This window comes from Mesoplodon bidens (assembly GCF_964165515.1).
Source record: "Mesoplodon bidens genome assembly, chromosome: 2".
Lineage (NCBI taxonomy): Eukaryota > Metazoa > Chordata > Mammalia > Artiodactyla > Ziphiidae > Mesoplodon > Mesoplodon bidens.
In genome coordinates, this window is record NC_138177.1 from 57,252,906 (window position 1) to 57,273,048 (window position 20,143).

Genomic DNA, 20,143 nt, shown 5'->3' on the forward strand with positions numbered 1-20,143 from the left:
GAATTGTAATCTGAGGGTCCCACTTAAGTTATGAAAGGTGGGACTGGGTTTTGCAGATCTGAGAGAGAATTGGTGGGGCCTAGTGACCAGTTAGAAAAGGGAGGGCAGCAAGCGTGGGTGACAGTTTACAGCTGCATCTTTTTGAGAGATACAGAGCACAGTAGAAAGGGATTGGGGATGGCGAGAGGATCTTACTTCATCTTCAGTGCTTTAGAGGGGCCTGGTAGACAGGTCTGGGCCCAAGGTTCAGATCTGGGCTTTTGGGGAGGAGAGGTGTTTGCAGGCATGGGAGAGACTTAGGTTACCCACAAAAAGAGCCAAAGAATCATAGGTCTGAGGGCTTTTTAAGTGGGTATACTGAGGAAGTTTATAAGCTGAAAGAAAGCAGCCAGCGGAGAAAGGGTGTGAAGATGTAGGAGAGGAAATGATTGTTCATTTGTTTTCAAAAAGCTGAATACTTATCGTGTGCCTGGCCCTTTTCTAGGATCTGGGGTTCTCACCATGTGTTACCTCTTCTGCAAGGACAGTTCAACTCACCCCCTGGTGAAGAGAAGTCAGATTATTCTTTGCATCCCATTCAGGTGTAGGAACTGTTCTGTACCTCTGAAGGGACTTTACTTAACCAGAGTAATAAGTTAGAAATCAAAAGAAATTAGAGCTGGAAGGGACCTTAAAGGCCACTGTACTTAATTTTGCCTAATATTTTACATTGAATTTAAGGAAAATTTATTGCAGAGCCCATTCTCTTCAGAATTCCTTCACTGAACTTTAGTTATGACTTTCATCCAGTGGGTCTAGCTTGTAAATTTTGGCTTCCTCCTAAATTTGCTTCTTTATCCACATTACATTTTGCCCCAACTATGGTAGAAACTCCTGGGTGGTTTTGCGGCTCCTGGTCTCAGTTCCTCTAAGTTCATCTGCCTACTCGGGTTGAGTGATCTTCTAACATGACAAGATATGCCTAAAATAATGCTGCTAATGGCTTGCCAACACAGAGTTAGTGCATACTAGCCGCCCAGCGTGTGCTCTGCACAGAGGCCTGTAATCTGAACTGTGCTCGGCCAAGCCTCCTGAGGCTCTTTGGCCCTGAGGAAGGGGAGCTTTTTGTGATCACTCTCTTTATCTAATTGGTCCTTCAGTAGCGGGGCACCTTTTTCTAATCAGCGGAGGCACCCTTACTCAGCCAGTGGTAGCCCCAGGCCTCATCACCTGTGGGATACAAGCCATGCTCTCTCCCAGGCTTGCTTGGGCCAACATCTCTATTTTCATTTCTGTCTCTTCTCACACTCGGACCCCTGGCCTTTAGTCATCCCCACCTGCAGTATTTACAGTGCCCAGCAGGTGTCAGGCTTGAGTATCTTTGCACAGGTGCTCCCTGTGCAGTTAATGCACCTCCTACTCCAACTCTGCATAGCCTCATCTTTCTTGATTGTACTTCAGGGTTATCATGAAGCCGTCACTTAGATATAACTTTTGGCCTCCATAGGCACTTCTGTGCATAAAGGTTATGGTCCTTTATCTCATGTCACTGAAATTTTGAGTTTTTAGATCTTCCTCCTTAATGAGGCTTTAAGGACAGGGGTCATTTCTAATCCTTCGCACAGAGCAGATGCTTTTTAACGGTGATAAAATGTATGGTTTAAATGACTCATTTTACAATAATTTTGCTTTAGCTTCCGATAGAAATAAAGTTTCCAGATGTTGTGTTCCTGTGATAAGAAATAAAGATGTGACCTTCCAGTTGTGTAAAGCTCATCAATTTTGTGTAAGTGCTTCAGGTGCACTAAGGAACGTGGAGCCAAGTGGGCTAGTTGTGAGAGAGAGAGACTTAACTATGTTAACAAAGGTAAGCCTTCATTGTGTCCTGCCAACATTTGATAGTTGCTTTTGGGGCAAACTAAAGCAATAAAACTTTAAACTGTTCCTCCCCATTAAAGGGATTGAATATTTGGCCACTTTGTTGCACCTGTTCTTGCTAATTGTCCAATTGGAGATGGAGGTTTAGAAAGTGAGTTTCAGTCTTGTTTAAGTCTCTTCCCATCAGACTGGTCTCGTGATTTCCTACACACCATGTTACTTCCTGTCTACCTTTCCTTGGTGTTGTTCATACCTGGATGGTCTCCTGTACCTGCTCAAACCTTGGTCCATTCTCATTTGTACCATGGAAGTTTGTCATGCCGGATACTGTCAGAACTAATTTTACTTAAGTTTGTGTTAAGGTGCAAAGCACACGTTTTGTATATTATCTGTTTTTTGTGTTTGTTTATATTTTTATTGTTTCTCTTCAAGAAATATTATGAGTAGGGAAATAACAAGGTGTAAAGAGCAAAAAAGTCATCATTCTCTTTTAAGATGTTAGAACATCTATCTGCAATCATAATGCACTGTGGTATGTGTTAAAATAGGAAATATATGTCATGTCCCATAGGAGCAGGAAAGTCAGTGGTGTTAGTGAGGGTGTGTCATGCAAGTAATCACAAAGTAGGTGACTGCTGTTTGGGGTCCTTAGTGTGTGTTCCCTGTGTCCAGTAGTGGTCTGGAGGGGTCAGGAAACGTGCCTTTCAATTTGAGGGAACAGGGTTTGAGGTCCTCTCTGTTCTATTTCTCTAGTATACTGCATAGCAGCTAATAAAATACTGTGTTTTAGTTGGTATTTAAATCACTGATTGATCATCAAGATTGGGATGTATCATTGGAAATGAAAATAGGAAGAGTCTTATGCTTTTTAGGTTTTTCCTTTTTCCCCGATGTCTCAGAAGGCTCTTTGAAGGGGGACTGTTTATTCTCCCATACAATTCCATGAATACTTATAGCCTGACACTTATTTTAATGGCATTTTCAATTTATAAATGTCTCTGAAACACATACTGTAAACTATTTGAGGGTAATGACCATGGCCATTGATGGCACATCTTAAATGTGCATCGTGTTAATGTTTGAGTGTCACGTGGTCTACCATCAGTGCTTCCCTCTTTCACCCAGTTTTCTTTCTCATTTCCTTCTCCAAATTTGTCTCATTTTTCTACTCTCCCTTTTGCTTCTCTATTCTTGCTTTCTCTGTCCCATTGCATGTGTCATTCTGCTTCTTCTTCTTCTTCTCCTTCTGACTTCATTATTATGGCCAACCAAAACCTTTTCTAGGATTGACTCTATCTTCCTTTCCTCTTCATTGCCATCCACAAGCTCTTAGAGAATATTGTTGCTTCAGTCCCTTACTTCCTAGCATACCCATGTACTTCCTGATCACTTTAGAACATTGAAAAGGGTTGGGATTTTTAAAAATAGATAATTATACTCAGTCTTCTTTCACCTCTGGCATAAGACTCTTCTTCCTCAATCTGACCATTCTTAAATCTAGAAGCACTCCAGCTCATTGGTCTCCCTTACCCCCATGTTTAGGCCAAAGAACTTGTGAAACCTTAGCCCTGATTAATACTTGAATTTAACAAACATAAGAGGGCTAATTCTGCCTAAGGGCACCAAAGAAGAATAAAGATGCCACAAATAAACGTTTAGTCCAGATTTATAATGGACTCTTAAGTGCCTAGTTGAGTGCTAACCATTAACTCACTTGAACAACAGGGAGGTCATGACACAAACTAACATGTTAATTGTATAGACACTTCACTTCACCATTCCTCAATGTAGCTGATAAACTGCATCCAGTTAGCTTAAATAACATGAATGATGAATTTCCCTGTGTATATAAATTGGGAGTTCCTAAAGTTTTCTTTTTCCCTTTGTACAACTACTGACTGCCACCTCACTTGGTCAGTGCAATAGAAAATGATGACTAAGAAACACATTGTCTCAATATCAGTGGACATAATGTCCTAGTAGTCTATAAAAATCTCAAAATTCTTAATCTAAAAGGTAGGTCTGCCAATATCTTATATCCTTTTCCTTTGTTAATATAAATATCCAATCTATGAAGGTCTCAGTTTCCATACTTAGAATATGAGGTGGATAGATTTGCTAATATCTAGGGACCTTTCCAATTTTAATATTCCCTAGTTATAAGGGCTGAGCCAAATACAATGGCTCCCTTAATCATTAACCTCGCTCATGATGAAAGTTATCAGCAAGTTCTACTTGTAAGAGATCAAACATTCATATCCATGTATATTGTAGCACATTGACTTTTACAGAACTCAAAGTAACACAACATACTTACATTCACAGACTTAAGGTCACTGTGATATACTTTACAATTTTTCTTTTCCCTAGGAAGGAAATGTAGATCCCTAGGAAGGGATTTCTTTCTCTGCCTTTCAGTAATGTAAGCCTTTTATTATCTCTTGGATCCTAAAAATGGGTAGGGTTTTGGCAGGTGGAGCTTAGGACAGACGTTCCAGGTGACAGGGACAACACGAGAAAGGGCAGAAGGAAGAATGGATTTTCAGAAGGACTTGATATCTTACATGATGAGAGCAGCGTTTCACAATCTCTGTCCTGCAGAACACTGGTTTTAGATGATGTTAATGTAGTTACAAGACAGAAGCATTTGGGAAGAGCCGCAGTCTACATCCCAACCTGAAATTCAAGTTTCACTTTGTTACATTACATACTCTGAAAAGTTTTGGAGGAAGGAATTGATTTATTTTTGTTTAATTCAGTCTTAGTCACAGTTACTTGACAAACCTATATTCAGCTGATGGGACTGTATTTTGTGAAAGGCCAATCGGAGAAATGGTGAGATGGAGCTTAGGATATTTCTCTGTTGGGACAGGCATGTGATTATTTTTCTTATAATTCTTTACTGTTTGTCCTAACAATTGTTACTTTGCAGGAGTCAGTTTTTTTGTTTTGTTTTGTTTTTTACATCTTTATTAGAGTATAATTGCTTTATGGTGTAGTGTTAGTTTCTGCTGTATAACAAAGTGAATCAGCTATATGCATACATATATCTCTAGGATTCAGTTTTAAGCCCTCTGTTTTTACCTGAGTTATTGGGACTCTTAGAAAGCTCAACAATCCTGGAGTCTTCATCTCTGATGTAGTTTCCAGAAGCTCCTGGCACTTACCACTATTTCCTCTTGATTCTTTTCCTCCGACTTCAGACTTCTTACGATTATGAGCTGATGGTTTTCTCAGCCTCTAGTGTCAAAACCAGCTACCTCACTCATCTTCATTGTCTCAGTTACAAGGTGCAGTATTTCCCATGTTTATATGTGTCAAAATATAAGTCAGGGATTGATACATAGCATATGTGTAATAAAAATTGTATTTCTTTTTTTTCTTTGTTCAAAGGTATCCAAACACTGGCCAAGTTCTTAAATTGAAAGTAGAGTGATCTAATTTATTCAGCTCATCCAACCATCAATATTGAATATTTGGGGCTTCCCTGGTGGCGCAGTGGTTGAGAGTCTGCCTGCCAGTGCAGGAGACACGGGTTCGAGCTCTGGTCTGGGAAGATCCCACATGCCGCGGAGCAACTAAACGCATGCGTCACAACTACTGAGCCTGCTCCTCTGGAGCCTGTGCTCCTCAACAAGAGAGGCTGCGATAGTGAAGGGCCAGCGCACCACGATGAAGAGTGGCCCCCGCTCGCTGCAACTAGAGAAAGCCCTCGCACAGAAACGAAGACCCAACACAGCCAAAAAATACATTAATTCATTAATTAAAAAAAAAGAATGGGCAACCTCCAAAAAAATTGAATATTTGTGTTTCTTCTTAAACATATTTCTTTTATTCCAATTTTGACATTCTAGAGCACAGTGAGTACATTTATAACTTGTTACTACATTACTACCTTGGCTATTCCTTGACCAAAATTTACTTCATACAACTGACAGCCTAATTAACCTACTAGAGTTTTTTTTAATGTATGCATACATTAAAAAAACTCTAGTAGGTTAACTGCATTGTTAATAACTGAATTTTTACATCTCTATGCACCCATGTATCCAACACCAGATCAAGATATTATAAAATATTTCTAACAACCTACACAGTTCTCTGTTACTTCTTTCTGTTCTATACTCTCCCCGGGCAACACCTAAGCTGACCTCTATCACCATATATGACATACATGGAAACACAGTGTGTATTCTTTGGTATCTGGCCTCTGGTTACATATCATTATATCAGTAGATTATTCTTTTATTGTGTTTTCCTGATTTTTTAAACCTAGACATTCATACAGTGTCAAAGTACCACTGAGTTCTTCATATTATTATGCTGACCTCCATCTTCAGGGGCTTTCCACAGTCTTCCATGTGTCTTTCCACCTACTTTCTCTTCCATCTAATTATGTTTCATTTAACCAACCTCAGCCAGCCTTCCCCCATATTCCCCAACACGTAGCACTCCTGTGTTCAGCCAGTTTTGTCCCCTACTCCATAAGGCCTTTGTGCCATTCCTGACACTGTACCTGTTCCCTGCCCGGAAGGCCTGTTCCCTACCCTCTATATACCTGTTCAAGACTCAGTTTAAATGCTACCTGTTCTGAGAAGTCTTCTCAGAAGAAGCCAGTACTTTTTGGAATCCTTCTTTAATGAAATCCCATAGCAAGTGTAATCTGCCCTCTCTGATCTGGTAATTGATTATCCATTGTTCCTATCATATAGTGTTTTTTTCCTTTTATGCTGTTATTATTTATTGAAGCAGATTATAGACACATGAACCAGGAACTGGGTCATTTTCCTCTTCATTTTAGTGCAAGTTTCTGTGATATGAAGTTAAACTCTTTTTCCCTTACTTCCCATTCACCCTCAGCAGTTGTTAAACATGAAGTACAAGTGAAACTTACTAGTTAACAGGTTTTTGTGGCCCTTGGTTCTGGTCCCTAGGTCTAAGCTGCACCTCTGTAGTGCTAATTTGACTGATTTCTTATTGTCACGTAACTCAGGAATTAACTAAATCATTACCAATTTAGATACATATAAGATAGTATAAAAAAAACAGTGGCTATCAAAAGTTTTGGCCTGCAGGAGAGTGTTGTATGAGTCCTACTTTGGTGGGGCTCACACTTAACGATCGAGCCTTCCAATATTCCACTGTAAGTAAGAAAGAGGTATGCAAATATATGGTTAATATTTAACAGTGTTGATAAAATAGAGAAGAGAGAAAGGGACAACAGATACTTTGAGGGCTTTTTGGAATTCATGAACAATTATGATTGGATGGGGAAAAAGAAGAACCGAGGGCTAACTTCCCACAAGTGAAGTCAGGAAAGAGAGAAGGGCTCATCTGGTATGCAGGTAGAGAGGTTTGACCTACAAAATCTTAGAAAAACTCAACAATCCGAGCAGCGTTTGCAAGAGACAAACTAAAGGGCTAACAAAAGTCTGCAAAAGTCTCACACAAAGAACTTTGGCATGGTGTTCATCATCTAGCTAATCCTAACATGCAGACATTGATGAGACTAAAGTCAGGTCTTTACCAGAGTGGGTTTCTTATTTGGGCAACTGGGTCAAATGAAGAAAGGCAGATGTAGGCTGCCAGAGTAATAAATAAGGAGAGGAAAAACGAAAAGAACGAGACATATCATTCTTCTATGATTTTCCCCCAGTATTCTTAGCCTCCACCTTATCTCCATCTTACTGCTAACACAGGAAGTAGACCGAACAGTGGGGTAAAATGTCTCTACAGAAACTGAGGTAATATGGAAAATAAAACATAAAATTGTAAATTTTCTTCCTACAGATAATTGAGATGATAGTTCAATAATAACATAAGATCAGGTGAAGTCTAAAGAAATTTTAGAAAAGCTGGATAAAGTAAGAAAACATCTGTTCACTGGCATCTGAATGTCAGAGAGACACCAAGACATGTGGGCCAAGTTATGGAGAGAAGGGAAAAACTGATGCAAGCTTGATATTTGGTGCATCTTTTCTCCTTTGGGCATTTGCTGATTCAAATCGTACAGCCTAGGAACTGAAAAGCCAAGGTGTTCAAAAGACTCTAACCACAGAAGCCAAAGGGCAACAGCTCAAGCTAAAAGCAACAACTAATGGAATAACAAGCTAAGTGTATCTTTAGTCTCACAGGGCTGGGGGAACCATACATTTAAAGTCTAACAAATACAAGGGTAGTTGGCAATAGGGAGAATCCATACTTTCACATGGTAATCCCAAAGGGCAACCATACCCGTAGAGGAAGGCCAAGACAGAAATAGAGCACCCTTCACACAGACTGAAAAACAGCTTTGAATGAGCTCAAACAGAATGGACTAAGGTTTCCAGTCCCTATAGTAACTGTCTGCCATGGGCCAAAGTAAATCTTTTCAAGAGAAAGATAACAACATCCAGAATGTGTAGGTATCTTCCCAATTTTAATGTAAAAAATAATTGGACATTCCAGGAAAAAGACTAAATAATCAAAAGTTCAAAAAAAGAAGAAAGAAAGAAAAAAGAACATCAATATACACAGGAGGACAAGAGTTAGCAGGCCTTGATGAAAAAGAAACAACAAACCTACTATGGTTAAAGAAAGAAAATAGACACATGTAAAATAAGCATATGAAAAGATGCTACACATTCCATGTCATCAGTGAATTTTGAATTAGAACAATAATGAGATACCACTACACAACTATTTAAATGACTAAAATCCCAAAACTGAAATACCGAAGTTGGTGGTGATGCAGAAAAAATGGAATTCTCATTTGTGGCTAGCGGGATACTTGGCAGTTTCTTACAAAATAAACGTACTTTTACCATACAGTGATCTAGTAATCATGCTCTTCGGTATTTACGCATAGGAACTGAAAAGTTATGAAAAATTATGAAAGTAAGAGTCTTTACAGTGAGAAAATTCTATGATTCTATGGATTTTCAACTCGTTAATTTGTGTAGTTCATCCATTTTACTCATTGTATACACTTAAGTATATTGTTCCTTGAAATGGCCATTCAAAGTTGTTTCCTGTGCCACACACTATGAATGTTAGGGTTGGTCCTGTGTAAATCTTACCCCCGTTGAATTAGTATTAACCTTAAACAAGCAGCTTTCTTCCATAAGGAAACAAAAAAGAGGTTCAGAAATGTCCAAACTAAGTTTTTATAAAACTGTGTTATCAAATCTTATTTATCAAAAAACTTCAAACATAGCAGTATGAGTTCCCATATACCCTTTACTCAGCGTCCCCAAATGTTAACATTTTATATTACTAGAGTATAATTATTGAAAGCAGAAAGTTTACATTGTCACAATGCTACTAACGATTTATAGACTTGTATTCAAATATTGCCTATTGTCTTGTGGTCCAGATCCAAATCTAAGATCCCTTATTGCATTTGCTTGTCATATCTCCCCATTCTTCTCTAATCTAGGATAGTTCCTCAGCCTTTTTTTGTCTGTTATGACCTTGAACTAATGGAAAAGCCTAGCCAGTCATTTTGTAGAATTTTTCTCAAATAGGGTTTGTTTGATATTTTCTCATGGTTAGACTGAGGATATGTATTTCTTGACAAGAACACTTCAGGAGAGATATTATGGCATTTTAAGTACATATTAAAGGTACAAACCAATCTGTGTGTCTCACTACTGGGGATGCTAACTTTGATGACTTAGGTATAAAGATAGCTGCAAAATCACTATTTTTCCCTTTGTAATTATTTGAGATTGTTCAAATATCCTGCTTCTTGTTTAATTTTCCCATACTAATTTTAGCATCCATCAATAATTTTTGACTCCACCAATTACTGTGTTGTTTGATGATTGTTCACTTTCTATTCCCATCATTCCCTCTACATTTATTAACTATAACTTGAGTATAAGAAAGAGCTGTTCTTCTCCTTCATTTATGTATTTATCTGGTTATTTGTTCATATAAATATACATACATCAGTGTGAACTTGTGGATATTTATTTTATTCTACGGGTTAAAATTTATTACTATCATTAATAGTTTTGTTTCTCAGAGTGTTCCATATTTGGTCACTGGTACTCCTTCCAGCTGTCTCCTATATTTTTCCTACATGGCCATACAATTTTTGGAGTAATATCTTACTTTCTGACACCACAAAATGCTCCAGACCCATCTTTTACTTTCCTCTGTCTCAGCCTTGAATCAGTCATTTCTCCATGGAGTTCTTGTTCCTTGCATTAATAATGGTATTCAGAAACCAGAATCCTGGTATGAGGTGGATTTATCACTATCCAAGCTACCTCATTGTGTTTTCAGCAGAGAGAGCTGAAAATATATATACGAATACATAAAAATATACAAGTATCTCTATTTTCATATTATCTATCTGGGTGTGTGTGTATACACACACACGTGTGCACACACACATTATCTATCATCTATCTATCTACATATATATATAACTTCAAATTGATATATGAATTCAAATTGATACCTGGATTCCAATCCAACACCACAGGGTTTATTTTAGCCTCCCTTACACTTTCCTTATTTGTAACTCTTTTCTTTAACAATTAGAAACCTGATTCTCATTATTTGCAGTCTATTTAGTCATTTGCTCAATTCTGGAATACACATAAAATATTTAAAAATCATTAACCTGTACACGTGTGAAAAATAAATTTACTAACAAGTTCAATATATGTGTACATTTCTTTTTGTCTTTAGCTTTTCAAAATATATTGTACATGGTTAATTACAGTATACTAAAATACTATTTTCCAAAGTTACTTAGGTTAGCTCTTTCCCACGTCCTTCAGTGTGTTTTTTTTTCTCCTGCAGTGTGAGAAAATCCAGTACTTTGTGTTCAACTCAGACTACAAAACCAGAAGTTCTAGCAGAAAAGGTGATAATCCATATGTGCAATAAGATCCTCAGGTGATTCTTTTCATTGGAGAAATATGAGGAACACTGCTTGATGTCTCTACTACTAAGATGTCTAAAATGACACTTCAATTATTCCTTCTTCCAAACTGTCCCATCCTGCAAATCTTTTCTTCCTCAGTGAATGGTGCCATGATTCACACAAAAACTAACTCAGTGCAAAAACCTGGGAATGATCCTCAATTCTTTCCTTTTCTTCACTTTCTGCATAGACTGCATCATTAGGTCCTCTGGAATCTCATCTCTCTCTCTCTCTCTCTCTCTCTCTCTCTCTCTCTCATCACATACATAATGTTTCTCTTCATCTTCATTGCCACCATCTTAGCCACTACCATTTCTCCTTTGTTCTACTTGAACAGTCTAGTATCTACACAACTATCTTTTCATTTAATTGCTGTCTCTTGCATCTAAGATAAAGTCAAAATCCTTAGCCTTATAGATTCTGGCCTTGCCTTTTCTTGTAAGTTGTATTTTCATACTTATAAGTACAGGCACACTCACACACACACACGTATAGTTGGTATTGTTTAGGTTTTGTTTGCCCTCCCATCCTAGCATGAGAAAATTAAGAAACAAAGTCAAACCAAAAAAAAAACTTAAAAAATAAATTTGAATAATATCCTTTCTCTCCAGAACATTTCTCTAAAGCAGTATTATCATTAATGGCAGTACAGACCAGAATTTTTTCCCTTAGACATAAAGGCATAGTGAGGAAGTCTCATTAAAAACTGGAATCTAAGATTTCAATGTCAAATTCTGTCTCTAATCTTCTGCAGTAAGCCATAATGATTAAAGTAAAGGAATCTTATCCAGAGGTCTGGTTTAGTATAATCTTTTTTTGTAATAAGCTTTGTACCTTAGACAAGTCATTTATCTCTCCATTCCTTAATTTCTTCATTTATAAACGGAGATGTTAAGAGTATTGATATTCAAGGCTAATGAAAAAAAGAATGCATCTAAGTACTGTATCAAACACTTTAAAAAGTGACCAGTTTAGGTTCTCTGCCCATTTTTAAATTGGAATATTTGGGGCTTTTTGATATTAAATTGTATGATTTCTTTAGATAATTTGCATATTAACTCCTTATAAGATATATCATTTGAAAAAATCTTTCTTTCAGTAAGTTACCTTTTCATTTTGTGATGGTTTTCTCCTCTCTGCAAAAGATTTTCAGTTTGACATAATCACACTTGTTTAATTTTACTTCTGTTGGCCTTGCCTGAGGAGATAGACCCAAAAAATTATTGTTAAGATCGATGTCAATGTATTTTTCCTAGGGGTTTTATGGTTTCAGGTCTTAAATGTGATTCTTCAATCCGTTTTAAATTCATTTTTATGTATGGTATAAGGAAATAATTCAGTTTCACTCTTTTGCAAGTAGTTGTCCAATTTTCCTAACACCATTTATTGCCTTTATTTCATTGTATGTTCTTGCCTCCTTTGTTGTAGATTAATTGATCACATAACTGTGGGTTCATTTCTGGGCTCTCTGTTCTATTCCACTGACCTGTATGTCTGTTGTTATGCTAATACCATACTGTTTTGATTACTATAGATTTGTAGTATAGTCTGAGATCAGTGCATGTCATACTACCAGCTTTGTTTTTCTTTCTCAATATAGCTTTGGTTATTGGAGGTTTTTTGTTTGTTTGTTTGGATGATTCTATACAAATTTTAGGATTATTTGTTCTAATTCTGTGAAAAATACCATTGGTATTTTGCTAGGGGTTACATTGCTTTGGGAATACATACAAATGACCAAAAGACACATGAAAAGATGCTCAATATCACTAATCATCTTGGAAATGCAAATCAAAACCACAGTGAGATATCACCTTACACCTGTCAGAATGGCCATCATCAAAAAGGGAACGCTTGTGCACTGTTAGTGGGAATGTAAATTGGTGCAGCCACCATGGAAATCAGTACAGTGGTTCCCCCAAAAGTTAAAAATAGAATTACCTTATGATCCAACAATTCAACTCTGAGTATCTATCCAAAGAAAACAAAAACACTAATAAGAAAGGATGTATGCACCCCTCTGTTCATTGGAGCATTAGTTATAATAGCCAAAATATGGAAGAAACTAGTGTCCATAAATAGATGAATGGATAAAGAAGATGTGGTATATATATACAGATATATATAATGAAATATTACTTAGTCCTAAAAAAGAATGAAATATCTTCACTTGCAACAACATGGATTGACCTAGAGTACTAGGTGTGCTAAGTGAAATAAGTCAGACAGAGAAGAACAAATACTGTATGATTTCACTTACATGTGAAATCTAAAAAATAAAACAAAACAAAAGAGAAACAAGCTTGTAGATACAGAGAACAAACTGGTGATTACTAGAGGGGAAGGGGGATAAGGGATTGAGAGAAATAGGTGAAGGGGATTAAGTGGTACAAATTTCCAGTTATAAAATAAATGTCTTGGGGATGCTATATACCGCATAAGGAATATAGTCAATAATACTGTAATAATTTTGTATGGTGATATATGGTTACTAGACTTATCATGGTGACCAATTCAAATGTATTTAGACGTTGGATCACTATGTTGAATACTTGAAACTAACATAATATTGTATGTCAACTCTACTTCAATAAAAAAGTGACCAGTTAACATTAATTGGTATTATAATTACATTTTCTCTGCATAAAGGCACATTTTATTGATTTTTTCATTATAAAGTATAAAAGTACCTTTTACTTTCAAGATGAGTTCTAAGATTACTTGTTAATGTTAATATGGTAATTTAAAAGATGTCTAGATATAATTTAAGTTTAATTGCCTAACACAAATATGTCTGATATTCACCAGTATGAATTCAAACCTATTAGTAAAGATGTCAAATGAGTCACCAAAACATTTTTGTGTATTGCCTCTCATTGAACCCTAAATGCTAACAAGACTTTTTGTTGGAATGAGGGATCAAAATTTTATACTCTTTAAGAACTAATGCCATAGCTGTTTTATTTTTATAAATAAAGCTCTTTCCATTTACTTTGTAGTGTACAATTTTTGAATGGCCTGGAAAGAGAAAAATTATTCTTTGGGCTGACAAAAATGATAAAGAGGCTCATTGTTGATGAAGGGAAGAAGACAAAGAAGAATAGAGAGAGAAGGATTCGTTCCTCTTTCAAAAGGGGGGCAAGATACTAGAGCTTTCTGCAGGGAAACTGAAGCACACCTTTCTTTCTGAGATTTGAAAGGAAAAGATGCCCTACGTTTAATTATCTAGAGTGGATCCGGAGGAAGATGACGGAAGAGTAGGATGTGGAGATCACCTTCCGCCCCACAGATACATCAGAAATTCATCTACTAGTGGAGTAACTCCTACAGAACACCTACTGAACGCTGATAGAAGACCTCAGACCCCCCAAAAGGCAAGAAACTCCCCACATACCTGGGTAGGGCAAAAGAAAAAAGAATAAACAGAGACAAAAGGATAGGGACGGGACCTGCACCAGTGGGAGGGAGCCGTGAAGGAGGAAAGGTTTCCACACACTAGAAGCCCCTTCGTGGGTGGAGACTGTGGGTGGCAGAGGGGGAAAGCTTCGGAGTACCGAGGAGAACACAGCAACAGGGGAGGGGAGGGCAAGGTGGAGAGATTCCCGCACTGAGTATCGGTGACCTCAGGCACACACCAGTCCGAGAGGCTTGTCTGCTCAGCCGCCGGGGCAGGCGGGGCTGGGAGCTGAGGCTCGGGTATCGGGTTTTGGTCAGAGCACAGGGTGAGGACTGGGGCTGACGGCAGGAAGAGAGCCTGAAGGGGTTGGTGTGCCGTGGCTAGCCTGGAGTCTGGGGAAAAAGTCTGGAGCTGCCGAGGAGGCAAGAGACTTTTTCTTCCCTTTTGTTTCCTGGTGCATGAGGAGAGGGCATTAAGAGCGCTGCTTAAAGAAGCTCCAGAGATGGGCGTGAGCCGCAGCTGAAGGCGTGGACCCCAGAGATGGGCGTGGGATGCTGGGGCTGCTGCTGCCGCTGCCACAAGGCCTGTGTGCGAGCGCAGGTCACTGTCCACCACCCCTTCCGGGGAGCCTTTGCAGCCCGCCACTGCCAGGGTCCCGGGACCCAGGGACGGCTTCCCCGGGAAAGTGCATGGAGCGCCTCAGGCTGGTGCAACGTCACGCCGGCCTCTGCCGCCGCAGGCCCGCCCTGCACTGCGTGACCCTCCCTCCCCTCGGCCTGAGTGAGCCAGAGCCCCCGAATCAGCGGCTCCTTTAAACCCGTCCTGTCTGAGCAAAGAACGGACGCCCTCCGGCGACCTACGCGCAGAGGCGGGGCCAGGTCCAAGGCTGAGACCCGGGAGCTGTGAGAGCAGAGAAGAGACAGGGAAATCTCTCTGTGCAGCCTCGGAGGCAGTGGATTAAAGCTCCACGGTCCACTTGATGTGCCCTGCATCTGTGGAGTGCATGAATGGACAGTGAATCATCCCAAATTGAGGAGGTGGACTTTGAGGATAAGATTTAAGATTTTTTCCCCTTTTCCTCTTTTTACAACGAATTATCCCAAATTAAGGAGGTGGACTTTGAGAGCAAGATTTTCGATTTTTCCCCCCTGTTCTCTTTTTGTGGATGTGTATGTGTATGCTTCTGTATGAGATTTTCTCTGTATAGATTTGCTTCCACCATAGGTCCCAGGGTTCTATCCTTCCGTTTTTTTTAATAATTACTTTTTTATTTTTAATAACGCTACTATATTTTATACTTTATTCTATTTTACTTTATCTTCTCTCTTTCTTTTTTTCCTACCTTCCCTTCCTCCCTCCCTCACTCAACCCCTTTCTTTCTTTCTTTCTTTCTTTCTTTCCTCCCTCCCTCCTTCCCTCCCTTCTTCCTTTCACTCTTTCTTTTTCTTTCCTTCCTCCCTCCCTCCCTCCTTTCTTTCTTTCTTTCTTTCTTCCTTCCTTCCTTTCTTTCCTTCTTCCTTTCTTTATTTCTCTCTTCCTTTCTTCTACTAATTCTTTCTTTGTACTTTTTCTCCCTTTTATTCTAAGCTGGGTAGATAAAAGGCTCTTGGTGCTGCAGCCAGGAGTCAGTGCTGTTCCTCTGAAGTGGGAGAGCCAACTTCAGGACACGGGTCCACAAGAGACCTCCCAGCTCCACATAATATAAAGCGGCGAAAATCTCCAAGAGGTCTCCATCTCAACACCAGCATCCAGCTTCAGTCAACGACCAGCAAGCTAAAGTGCTGGTCACCCTATGCCAAGCAGCTAGCAAGACAGGAACACAACACCACCCATTAGCAGAGAGACTGCCTAAAAACATAATAAGGCCACAGGCACCCCAAAACACACCAACAGATGTGGACCTGTCCACCAGAAAGACAAGATCGAGCCTCAACCACCAGAATACAGGCACTAGTCCCCCACACCAGGAAGCCTACACAACCTACTGAAACAACCTTAGCCACTGGGGACAGACACCAAAAACAATGGGAACTACGAATCTGCAGCCTGCAAAAAGGAGACCCCAAAAACAGGAAGATAAGCAAAATGAGAAGACAGAAAAACACACAGCAGGTGAAGGAGCAAGATAAAAACCTACCAGACCTAACAAATGAAGAGGTAATAGGCAGTCTACCTGAAAAAGAATTCAGAATAATGATAGTAAAGATGATCCAAGATTTTATTTCCATGATCCAAAATCTTGGAAATAGAATAGACAAAATGCAATGAACAGTTAACAAGGACCTAGAAGAACTAAACATGAATCAAGCATTGATTAAAACCTCAAAAAAATGAAATGAAAAATACTCTAGATGGGATCAATAGCAGAATAACTGAGGCAGAAGAATGGATAAGTGAGGTGGAAGATAAAATAGTGGAAATAACTGATGCAGAGCAAAATAAAGAAAAAAAGAATGAAAAGAACAGAGGACAGTCTCAGAGACCTCTGGGACAACATTAAGTGCACCAAATTTCGAATTACAGGGGTTCCAGAAGAAGAAGAGAAAAAGAAAGGGACTGAGAAAACATTTGAAGAGATTATAGTTGAAAACTTCCCTAATATGGGAAAGGAAATAGTTAATCAAGTCCAGGAGGCACAGAGAGTCCCATACAGAATAAATCCAAGGAGAAATACGCCAAGACACATATTAATCAAACTGTCAAAAATTAAACACAAAGAAATCATATTAAAAGCAGCAAGGCAAAAACAACAAATAACACACAAGGGAATCCCCATCAGGATAACAGCTGATCTCTCAGCAGAAACTCTACAAGCCAGAAGGGAGTGGCAGGAGATAATTAAAGTGATGAAGGAGAAAAACCTGCAACCAAGATTACTCTACCCAGCAAGGATGTCATTCAGATTTGATGGAGAAATTAAAATGTTTACAGACAAGCAAAAGCTGAGAGAGTTCAGCACCACCAAACCAGCTTTACAACAAATGCTAAAGGAACTTCTCTAGGCAAGAAACACAACAGAAGGAAATACCTACAATAACGAACCCAAAACAGTTAAGGAAATGGGAATAGGAACATACATATCAATAATTACCTTAAATGTAAATGGACTAAATGCTCCCACCAAAAGACACAGAGTGGCTGAATGGATACAAAAACAAGACCCATATATATGCTGTCTACAAGAGACCCACTTCAGACCTAGAGACACGTACAGATTGAAAGTAAGGGGATGGAAAAAGATATTCCATGCAAATGGAAATCAAAAGAAAGCTGGAGTAGCAATTCTTATATCAGACAAAATAGACTTTAAAATAAAGACTATTAGAAGAGACAAAGAAGGACACTACATAATGATAAAGGGATTGATCCAAGAAGAAGATATAACAATTGTAAATATTTATGCACCCAACATAGGAGCACCTCAATACATAAGGCAAATATTAACAGCCATAAAAGGGGAAATCGATAGTAACACAATCATAGTAGGGGACTTTAACACCCCACTTTCACCAATGGACAGATCATCCAAAATGAAAATAAATAAGGAAACACAAGCTTTAAATGATACATTAAACAAGATGGACTTAATTGATATTTATAGGTCATTCCATCCAAAAACAACAGAATACACATTTTTCTCAAGTGCTCATGGAACATTCTCCAGAATAGATCATATCTGGGGTCACAAATCAAGCCTTGGTAAATTTAAGAAAATTGAAATTGTATCAAGTATCTTTTCTGACCACAATGCTATGAGACTAGACATCAATTACAGGAAAAGATCTGTAAAAAATACAAACACATGGAGGCTAAACAATACACTACTCAATAACGAAGTGATCACTGAAGAAATCAAAGAGGAAATCAAAAAATACCTAGAAACAAATGACAATTGAGACACAACGACCCAAAACCTATGGGACGCAGCAAAAGCAGTTCTAAGAGGGAAGTTTATAGCAATACAATCCCACCTTAAGAAACAGGAAACATCTCGAGTAAACAACCTGACCCTGCACCTAAAGCAATTAGAGAAAGAAGAACAAAAAACCCCCAAAGTTAGCAGAAGGAAAGAAATCATAAAGATCAGATCAGAAATAAATGAAAAAGAAATGAAGGAAACGATAGCAAAGATCAACCAAACTAAAAGCTGATTCTTTGAGAAGATAAACAAAATTGACAAACCATTAGCCAGACTCATCAAGAAAAAAAGGGAGAAGACTCAAATCAATAGAATTAGAAATGAAAAAGGAGAAGTAACAACTGACACTGCAGAAATACAAAAGATCATGAGAGATTACTACAAGCAACTCTATGCCAATAAAATGGACAACCTGGAAGAAATGGACAAATTCTTAGAAATGCACAACCTGCCAAGACTGACTCAGGAAGAAATAGGAAATATGAATAGACCAATCACAAGCACTGAAATTGAAACTGTGATAAAAAATCTTCCAACAAACAAAAGCCCAGGACCAGATGGCTTCACAGGTGAATTCTATCAAACATTTAGAGAAGAGCTAACACCTATCCTTCTCAAACTCTTCCAAAATATAGCAGAGGGAGGAACACTCCCAAACTCATTCTACGAGGCCGACATCACCTTGATACCAAAACCAGGCAAGGATGTCACAAAGAAAGAAAACTACAGGCCAATATCACTGATGAACATAGATGCAAAAATCCTCAACAAAATACTAGCAAACAGAATCCAACAGCACATTAAAAGGATCATACACCATGATCAAGTGGGGTTTATCCCAGGGATGCAAGGATTCTTCAATATACGCAAATCAATCAATGTAATACACCATATTAACAAGTTGAAGGAGAAAAACCATATGATCATCTCAATAGATGCAGAGAAAGCTTTCGACAAAATTCAACACCCATTTATGATAAAAACCCTGCAGAAAGTAGGTATAGAGGGATCTTTCCTCAACATAATAAAGGCCATATATGACAAACCCACAGCCAACATTGTCCTCAATGGTGAAAAACTGAAACCATTTCCACTAAGATCAGGAACAAGACAAGGCTGCCCACTCTCACCACTCTTATTCAACATAGTTTTGGAAGTTTTAGCCACAGCAATCAGAGAAGAAAAGGAAATAAAAGGAATCCAAATTGGAAAAGAAGAAGTAAAGCTGTCACTGTTTGCAGATGACATGATACTATACATAGAGAATCCTAAAGATGCTACCGAAAAACTACTAGAGCTAATTAATGAATTTGGTAAAGTAGCAGGATATAAAATTAATGTACAGAAATCTCTGGCATTCCTGTACACTAATGATGAAAAATCTGAAAATGAAATCAAGAAAACACTCCCATTTACCATCGCAACAAAAAGAATAAAATATCTAGGAATAAACCTACCTAAGGAGACAAAAGACCTGTATGCAGAAAACTATAAGACACTGATGAAAGAAATTAAAGATGATACAAATAGATGGAGAGATATACCATGCTCCTGGATTGGAAGAATCAATATTGTGAAAATGACTCTATTACCCAAAGCAATCTACAGATTCAATGCAATGCCTATCAAACTACCACTGGCATTTTTCACAGAACTAGAACAAAAAATTTCACAATTTGTTTGGAAAAACAAAAGACCCCGAATAGCTAAAGCAATCTTGAGAACGAAAAATGGAGCTGGAGGAATCAGGCTCCCTGACTTCAGACTATACTACAAAGCTACAGTAATCAAGACAGTGTGGTACTGGCATAAAAACAGAAAGATAGATCAGTGGATCAGGATAGAAAGCCCAGAGATAAACCCACACACAAATGGTCATCTTATCTTTGATAAAGGAGGCAGGAATGTACAGTGGAGAAAGGACAGCCTCTTCAATAGGTGGTGCTGGGAAAACTGGACAGGGACATGTAAAAGTATGAGATTAGATCACTCCCTAACACCATACACAAAAATAAGCTCAAAATGGATTAAAGACCTAAATGTAAGGCTA

At 38.4% G+C, this 20,143-nt stretch overlaps 1 long non-coding RNA gene across 1 annotated transcript in view; it reads left to right on the plus strand.

The window, feature by feature from the left end:
- The first annotated feature begins 1,780 nt into the window (after positions 1-1,780).
- The window catches only part of LOC308612071, a 440,886-nt gene continuing 422,523 nt past the window's right edge, over positions 1,781-20,143 (plus strand). The window contains exon 1 of the long non-coding RNA XR_014015067.1: positions 1,781-1,846. This is a non-coding gene — a long non-coding RNA (uncharacterized lncRNA). The remainder of the gene's footprint in view (positions 1,847-20,143) is intronic.